Consider the following 7,108-nt stretch of genomic DNA (forward strand, 5'->3'; position numbering starts at 1 on the left):
TCAGTGAGAAAATGGATGAGGTGAAATTTTTGTAGCAGCTGATTAGTAAAACCACGCTGGCAATTACTGAATTCCTTTCACTGCTGCCATGCCGATGTTTAGAGCTCTTTTTGAAAACTGGACTTTCTTTGGGACCTCAAAGAAAAGCATTGTGGCTCCTTAACAATGCTTAACAGTGCAGAAAAAACCAGCAGCACACCATGTTAGCTTAAGCTCTTTAGCATGATTAACCAAGGACTCAGATCTGACAGAGTTAGATGCAGTGACTGAGAATGATACCAGTACCGGATGTCTGCTCCATGCCCTCTGCTTGGTGCCTCAGCAAATATACGGTCTGTGAAACAGCCTGGATGAGGTTCAGATTTCATATTATTTGGCCCTCTCTGTGTTGGCAGAAACATGGGCTGGAGCTGGGTGCCAGCAGTATCTTAAACCCCTGCATTTGGACTCCCAGATCCTGTCTGCTGGTGGTCTCAGCAAGGAGGAAGTGGCAGCAGAGATTTCAGAGCAGGGAGGATGCCAAGAACAAGCACCTCAGGGATCTGGAATGCATCCTGTGTGTACTGTACGCTGCAAAATAACACCCTGGCTAATAAAGCAGGCCATGTGTCAGCAGGAGCTACTCATTTTCTAATGCAGTATGACTTTAACATATGGTAAAGAGCAATGAAGGGTAACTGAAATTTTGGAGAAAAAATTACTTCCTTAGTGCAAGAAAAGTACCAAAAACAAGAGACACATTTTGTGTGTGTTTCACAAAAATCAGATGGAGGCTATATGTGGATATGCAGCCAGATGTTGTCAGATACTCTCACCAAAAATTCTACTTTGAAGCCAAAAATTTTAGACAGCTTTGTCAACAGATTCAAAAACTGTTGCCACACACAATTATAGAAGCACAATTATTCTGCATACCATTTAGGGACACAAAATGCCATGGGCGAATTTGCATTCACTGGGCTGCTTGCATTTAGGCTATGAAGAGTCAAAGAAAAAGGAGGCTGACTTTCCAAAGACACATGCAAGCATCCCTCGCTCAGAAAACCCAATCTCAGGCTGATGTTGGCTACATGAACACTTTAAAGATTTGAATATTTCTGCCAAGCTGAGCCAGTTAAAATCCACAAACGGCTAGAATGCAAATCCAAACTCTAATTTTACAACCTTGTTGAAGCACAGTCTCATAGAAAACCTTGTGCCAAGTCCTGTGGCCACTTCCATTGTTTCTTAAGAGGGATGGAGAAGCCACTCTCATGGAGCAATACTCCAGATGGGTTTTTCCATGCAAAAGTAGAACAAGGGAAACAGAAGTAGGTGAAGATAACGCCAAAGCCAAGCAGCACAGATGGATAACACTGCAGCAAGGACCTTCCAGGAGAGGCCCTACCAAAAGATGGTCTTGTTGAAGGCGCACCACCACTCCTAGACAACAGAGGCAAGAAAAATTACATAGTTTGTAAATTCATTTGAGCAAAGTTCAATTTTGGCTATTATGCACTAAACTGTAACTGATTTCCTGTACAAGGCAATTCATATCTGGGTAGAGAATCCCACAACAGATGTCATTTCACACTCTGTAGCACACACACCCTGCTCCAAAAAGCCTTTGCATTTCGTGTGCCTCCCCTCACTTAAAGGAGCTATCAGCAACCACTGCTAGCTTCACCTGATACAGCTGAAACTGTCCTTCCTTTTCACTTCTGAAACTGGCATGTGTGGCTGTTCCAGATTTGCAGGGTCCTGTGTTCTTTAGACAAATATGAAAGTACAAATGAACTTTGGTGATGTGCTAGAGAAGCCAATATCCTACCCAAGGCATTTCAGCTGCTTTGCTTTCACTTTGATACACTCAGCTCTTCAATCTCACAGTGAAAATTACCTGGACTACACCAATTTTTTTCCCGGTTACTTTAGTCCCAGTTGACCCAGTTTATTCCTTTACTGGGTTTCTGATGCCTGCTATATGCTCTAAGACCACAGTGAGGCAGGTATGCTCAGCAAGTTGCTGCCAAGCCTTTGGGATTAACAGTTTGTTTAGTATTCCTCCTACACCCTGTCATGCTGGCCTGTGTGAGATTTCAAGCAGAAAGCAGTGATTATTCAGGATGCTGCTCCTGTTCCTTTTGAATTTGTTTGGCCGCCTCGAGAGGGACTGAACCAAGACTGCACAGGCTCAAGGACTTCCAGTCCTCTCAAGACAATTATTCTAAGGTACTAAATCTTGTTTCTGTTCAAAACAAATCACACAGGATACACTGTGATGTGACAATAATGACCTTTGGAAAACTCAGCTGAGTTTTCAAAAGGGCTTTACTAAAAAGCACTTGATTTTAATGCCAAATCAAACCACTCAGTGTTTTGACAGCTCAAAACTCAGCAACTCAGGAAACTAAAGGAGTGATTTTGTATGCTTACTATACATCACCTGCTTCTCTAATATTCTCCAATATACAAACAAAAATAATCCCAGGACAGTTACTCCTGACAACAACTTGGCTAGGTGGAAAAACTGGGTCCACCATCCTACAACACTACTTCAATTCAGATGGAAAAAACAGCCAAAGAGCTGTGAAATGAAAGAAGCAAAATAGTGAGGCTCTGCATTTTCTTCCATTTGTTTGAGAAACATCAAGCCATGGTTGATTTGAAGCATACATGAAGAAGATAGAGGGGACCAAAAAAAAAAGGAAAATTTGTGGCTTTGGATGTGTTACCAAAGTGCTTGCTCCAGCAAGCTGAGTCTCTTCCTTGGTGAAGAAAAATGAGCTGAAATAGTTTTTTTCATTAGAGTTTGCCAATTCAGTGATGTTGAAATATCTTGTGGAAAGGCTACGACTTTGGCAAAGTTTCAGAGGAGCCCACACTTGTCCTAAGCAGTCGCTCAGCACCATTCCCTGGCTGCCCAACAAGGACTCATCAACCAGCAACACAAGCTGCTCTATTTTCAACTTCTCAGGAGCCCACAGCCCCACCATTTCCAGGATGTGAGACTTGCTGCTTTCTCCACTGCTATGGTTGCAAGTCCCTTCCACAGAAAATCTGACATATTGGAGTTTTGCAGCTAGGTGGAACAAGACCAAAATATTCAGATGCCTTGTGACAGTGCCAGAGGAGGCTCCCAGCCTGACAAACTCCTGACTCAGCAGTTGCTCCACTGGCAACAGGCACAGGAGTGAGCAACAGGCATTGCTTGTGCAGGGATGTGGGCTGTGATTGCTGTGGCACATTGTGAGTGCCAAGAATAGTAGATTGAAGAGAGGGAAACAGCAGTGATGGATGGACAGAGAGGCTCACCCTGAACAGTGTTTTCTTAAAACATGGAGGTGTTTCTCGCAGCTTTACTGTGGCCTTATCCAAATGGGAAGGGGAGATGATGGTGCTTAAAGAGAATTTATAATGTCCTCAGCAAGAAAAAGCATAAAACAACTAAAGATGGGGTGGCTCTTAATCCCTCTTCTCCCTGACTGCCTTTTAACTGGCAATCAGAGGCAAAGTCAAGATTTAGTGGAGCATGATGATATCTATCCAAGTCCACATGATCCATCTGCTAGGTGCTGCTGGTAGTAGGAATTCTTTAGGGAATATTCAACACAACGGGTCCGAGTAGCTTGGGAAGAAGAGACACATCTCCTGTGCACCTTTACTGACAATAGACACAAAGGTATGTGCAGACTGTTTCTATCCCACTGTCTCAGCAGAGACTGTGTCCATGCTAAACCCTGGATGCTGGCAGCTGCAGCAACACAAAACTTGGCCCCAGCTTCCAATCCCATCCAGAACGCAGGGAATGAATGACCATGTAGGAAATAAAGCCATGTACATCATACTGTAACTTCCAGGGTGGTTGCCACCTCAACACTTTGCTCCTCATGTGGACCAAAGGCAAGGTTTTATCAGCAGAACAAGCCACGCGAGTATGTTGAGGAAACAGAGCAGGAGCTGCTGTTGCTGAAGGAGCTCCCGCATGAATTCCTTGGGTGTTCTCCTCTCAGTTTCCCAGTTGCCTTCTGATACCCCTTCACTCTGTTTTCTCCCATCATCTCCCTTTCTTCTCTGCTCCTTCTCCCTCAAACCCTGAAGGAGGTGGTGAGCACTGGCCAAAGACCAGCTAGGACTTGTGAGCAGCTCACAGGTGGGTGCAGGTGATCCCCTGCACACTGCTGGTGGTCAGCTCTGTGGTCTCCACTCTCTGTGCCCACCCCACAGGTGCAGCTCAGAGCCCCGGCCTGTACACCACTGCCTCTCACTGGCTGCAGTGGGTGGGACTCCATGGCTATGAGCAAAGATCCTGTTCCTAGCAATGTTCCCTCTGTGCTCACCCGTGCCTTCACCTGCCAAGGGCTGTGCATTGGCTGTGGGCCCCCATGCCTCTCCTGAGGAGCACAAAACAAGCCATGGCTGTGCTCTCCTCTGCTATTTAGGCAAGGACAGCAGCAAAGTTGTGAGCTGTGGAACACCCTCCCTGGCAGCAGGAGGTGACCCCTGCCTCCTCCCTGTCCCCTGGATCATCACAGCTTGCAACATGCCTGGATGACCTCAACAACCTATCAACACATTTGAATCAGAGCAGCAAATAGCATCTTCCTACCTTCACACGCCCCTGCTCTGGGTTCACAGGTTACTTTGCTGCAAAGGGCATAGCAGAAACAGGATCTTTTCTGCTCTTGACACCTGGCTTTGACAGCCTGGAAGATGTCCAGCAGGCTGGAGCCCTTCACAGCCCAGGGACTTGAGCCCACATCCTCTGGGGGCCAGGCTCTCTCCTGGGGCATCCTGGTTCATGGGCTCAGCCCCCAGTTCTCATTTCCAGGCATTGAAGCCACAACTGCTTCAGCCCATCATTTGTGTCACAAACCCAGGGAAAACAGTGCCAGGAGCCCTAAGCTTTCCTGCACACAGGACCAATACAGGTACTGCCACAGCAAGGGGAAATGAGGGATTACCTGCCAGGCTTCAGCTGCTCTAACACAGGCAAGGAGGCTGTGACCACCTTCCCTGTCCTTGGAGCAGGACTCTCTGCATCATCTCACACCGGTACCTGGCAAAAGCACCATTGCTTTCTAAAATCTTCTGCCGTGATCCTCCCAGCCGCCAGTAGATGGTGATACTTTATCTCCATCCGACGTGCGTGCACTGCAGTCAGGGAGGCAGCACCACAGACAGTTTGAGAAGAGATTAAAAAATAAAAATAAAAATAAAAATAAATGCGAAAGTCAGGCTACAGACAACCTCCTGCTTGTGCAGATGCTGATTTTTACATCCATCTAATATCCCAAACCTCACTCGGTAACCCTGGCTAGATTTACAGAGCTGAGAAAACGGCAACTTCAGCTATATCACTCACTTCCTAGTGTGATCCTTTGTATGTACCTGAGTGGGCACATGCGAGGAGCACTGAAGGCAGAGCTCTTTATCGAATCTGCATGGTCTGGGCACCAGTGAGATGAAGAAAATGTATTTATCTCTGAGAACGCAAATAACATCCTCCTCATCTCTGACAAAGCAAAATCCTGGAGGTGTTTAGCAATCACCTTCTCTTGAAAAGCTCCCTTTATTTAACAGAGTTCTCTTCCCACTGGTGATGAAAAATAGTGTAAATCACTGATCTGCAGAGTCCTCTGTGGAAAATCTGCTCTCATTTTTCCACCTCTTAAAAATTGCCTTCAGAGCTGCATTTGTGCAAGAACTGACCAGATCATAAAGAAAAAATAGAACAGATCTGGCTGAAGGCTGCTTGAAATTGAAATGGCAATATTTTTGTCATTCCTGATTTATTCATATATCATTAAATTTGGGGCAAGACTGATGTGGTTGTGAGGGATGTGGTCCTAAGCACAGGCAAAGTGTGGCAGGATAAGAAAGCCCTGCCTAACACAAAGCTGCATGGCCAGCCTGGCGCCTCACAGGCACTCTAGGAATAACTGACAAAATATGGGCCACAGCAGATCCTTCCCTTTTATTGATCCAATTACAGGCCTGATCTTCCTTTCTCAGAAGCTATGTGGGTTACATAGGTGATCATTTTGACTGTCCCAAAACCATTGCTAAAACACTCTCACCCATTTAGCTGGGAGCCATTTTTTGGCCGTTTCCATCTCCAGTGCTGAAGAAATTACTTTGCAGTCTCATCAGCTCATCCTTGTTCAGCCTGGATCCACTCCATAGGTGTTCCAGGTTGTGGCTTCAGTGCCACCAGGCTGCACAGAATTTCACAGCTTGGGAATTGTCTGGCTCATGGCCAATGAAGGGCAACAGCAGACACCAAACCTTTGGACACCTTGCAGGGTGCAACTCAAACTAAAGAGGCTGGGCTTGCTTTGGTAGTTTGCATGAAGCATTAAGATTCTACAGGATCACAGAATGGATCAGGCTGGACTACAGAAGGTCCAACCCCCCTGCCCAAGCAGGGTCATCCTGGAGCGCAAGGCACAGGATTGTGTCCAGGCAGTTCTTGAATATGTCCCACGAAGAAGAATCCACAGCCTCTCTGGGCAGCTTGTTCCAGTGCCCAGTCACCTGCACAGTGAAGAAGTTCTGACTCATGTTCAGGTGGAACTTCCAGCGCTTCAGTTTCTGTCCATTGCCTCTTGTCCTGTTGCTTGGCACCACCAAGAAGAGCCTGGCTTCATCTTCTTGGCACCCTCCTCCAGACACTGATAGACATTGGTAAGGTCCTCAGTTATTTCTTCCCAAGGCTGAACAGGCCCAGCTCCCTCAGCCTTTCCTTGTAAGAGAGATGCTCCAGAGCCCATATCATTGTTCTTACCTTCTGCTGGACCCACTCCAGGAGCTCCATGTCTCTCTTGTCCTGAGGAGCCCAGACACAGACACAGCACTCCAGATGTGGCCTCTGTAGGGCTGAGCAGAGGAGCAGGATCTCCTCCCTCGACCTGCTGGCAATGCTTTTCCTAATGTACCCCAGGATGCCATTGGCTTTCTTGGCCACAAGGACACACTGCTGGCTCATGAGCAGCTTGTTGTCCATCAGGATCCCCAGGTCCTTCTCCTCAGAGCTGCTTTCCAGCAGGTCAGCCCCAGCCTGTGCTGGTGGCCGGGGTTATTCCTCCCCAGGTCCAGGACCCTGCATTTATCTTTGCTGAACTTTGCC

This window comes from Geospiza fortis, unplaced genomic scaffold, assembly GCF_000277835.1.
Source record: "Geospiza fortis unplaced genomic scaffold, GeoFor_1.0 scaffold98, whole genome shotgun sequence".
Lineage (NCBI taxonomy): Eukaryota > Metazoa > Chordata > Aves > Passeriformes > Thraupidae > Geospiza > Geospiza fortis.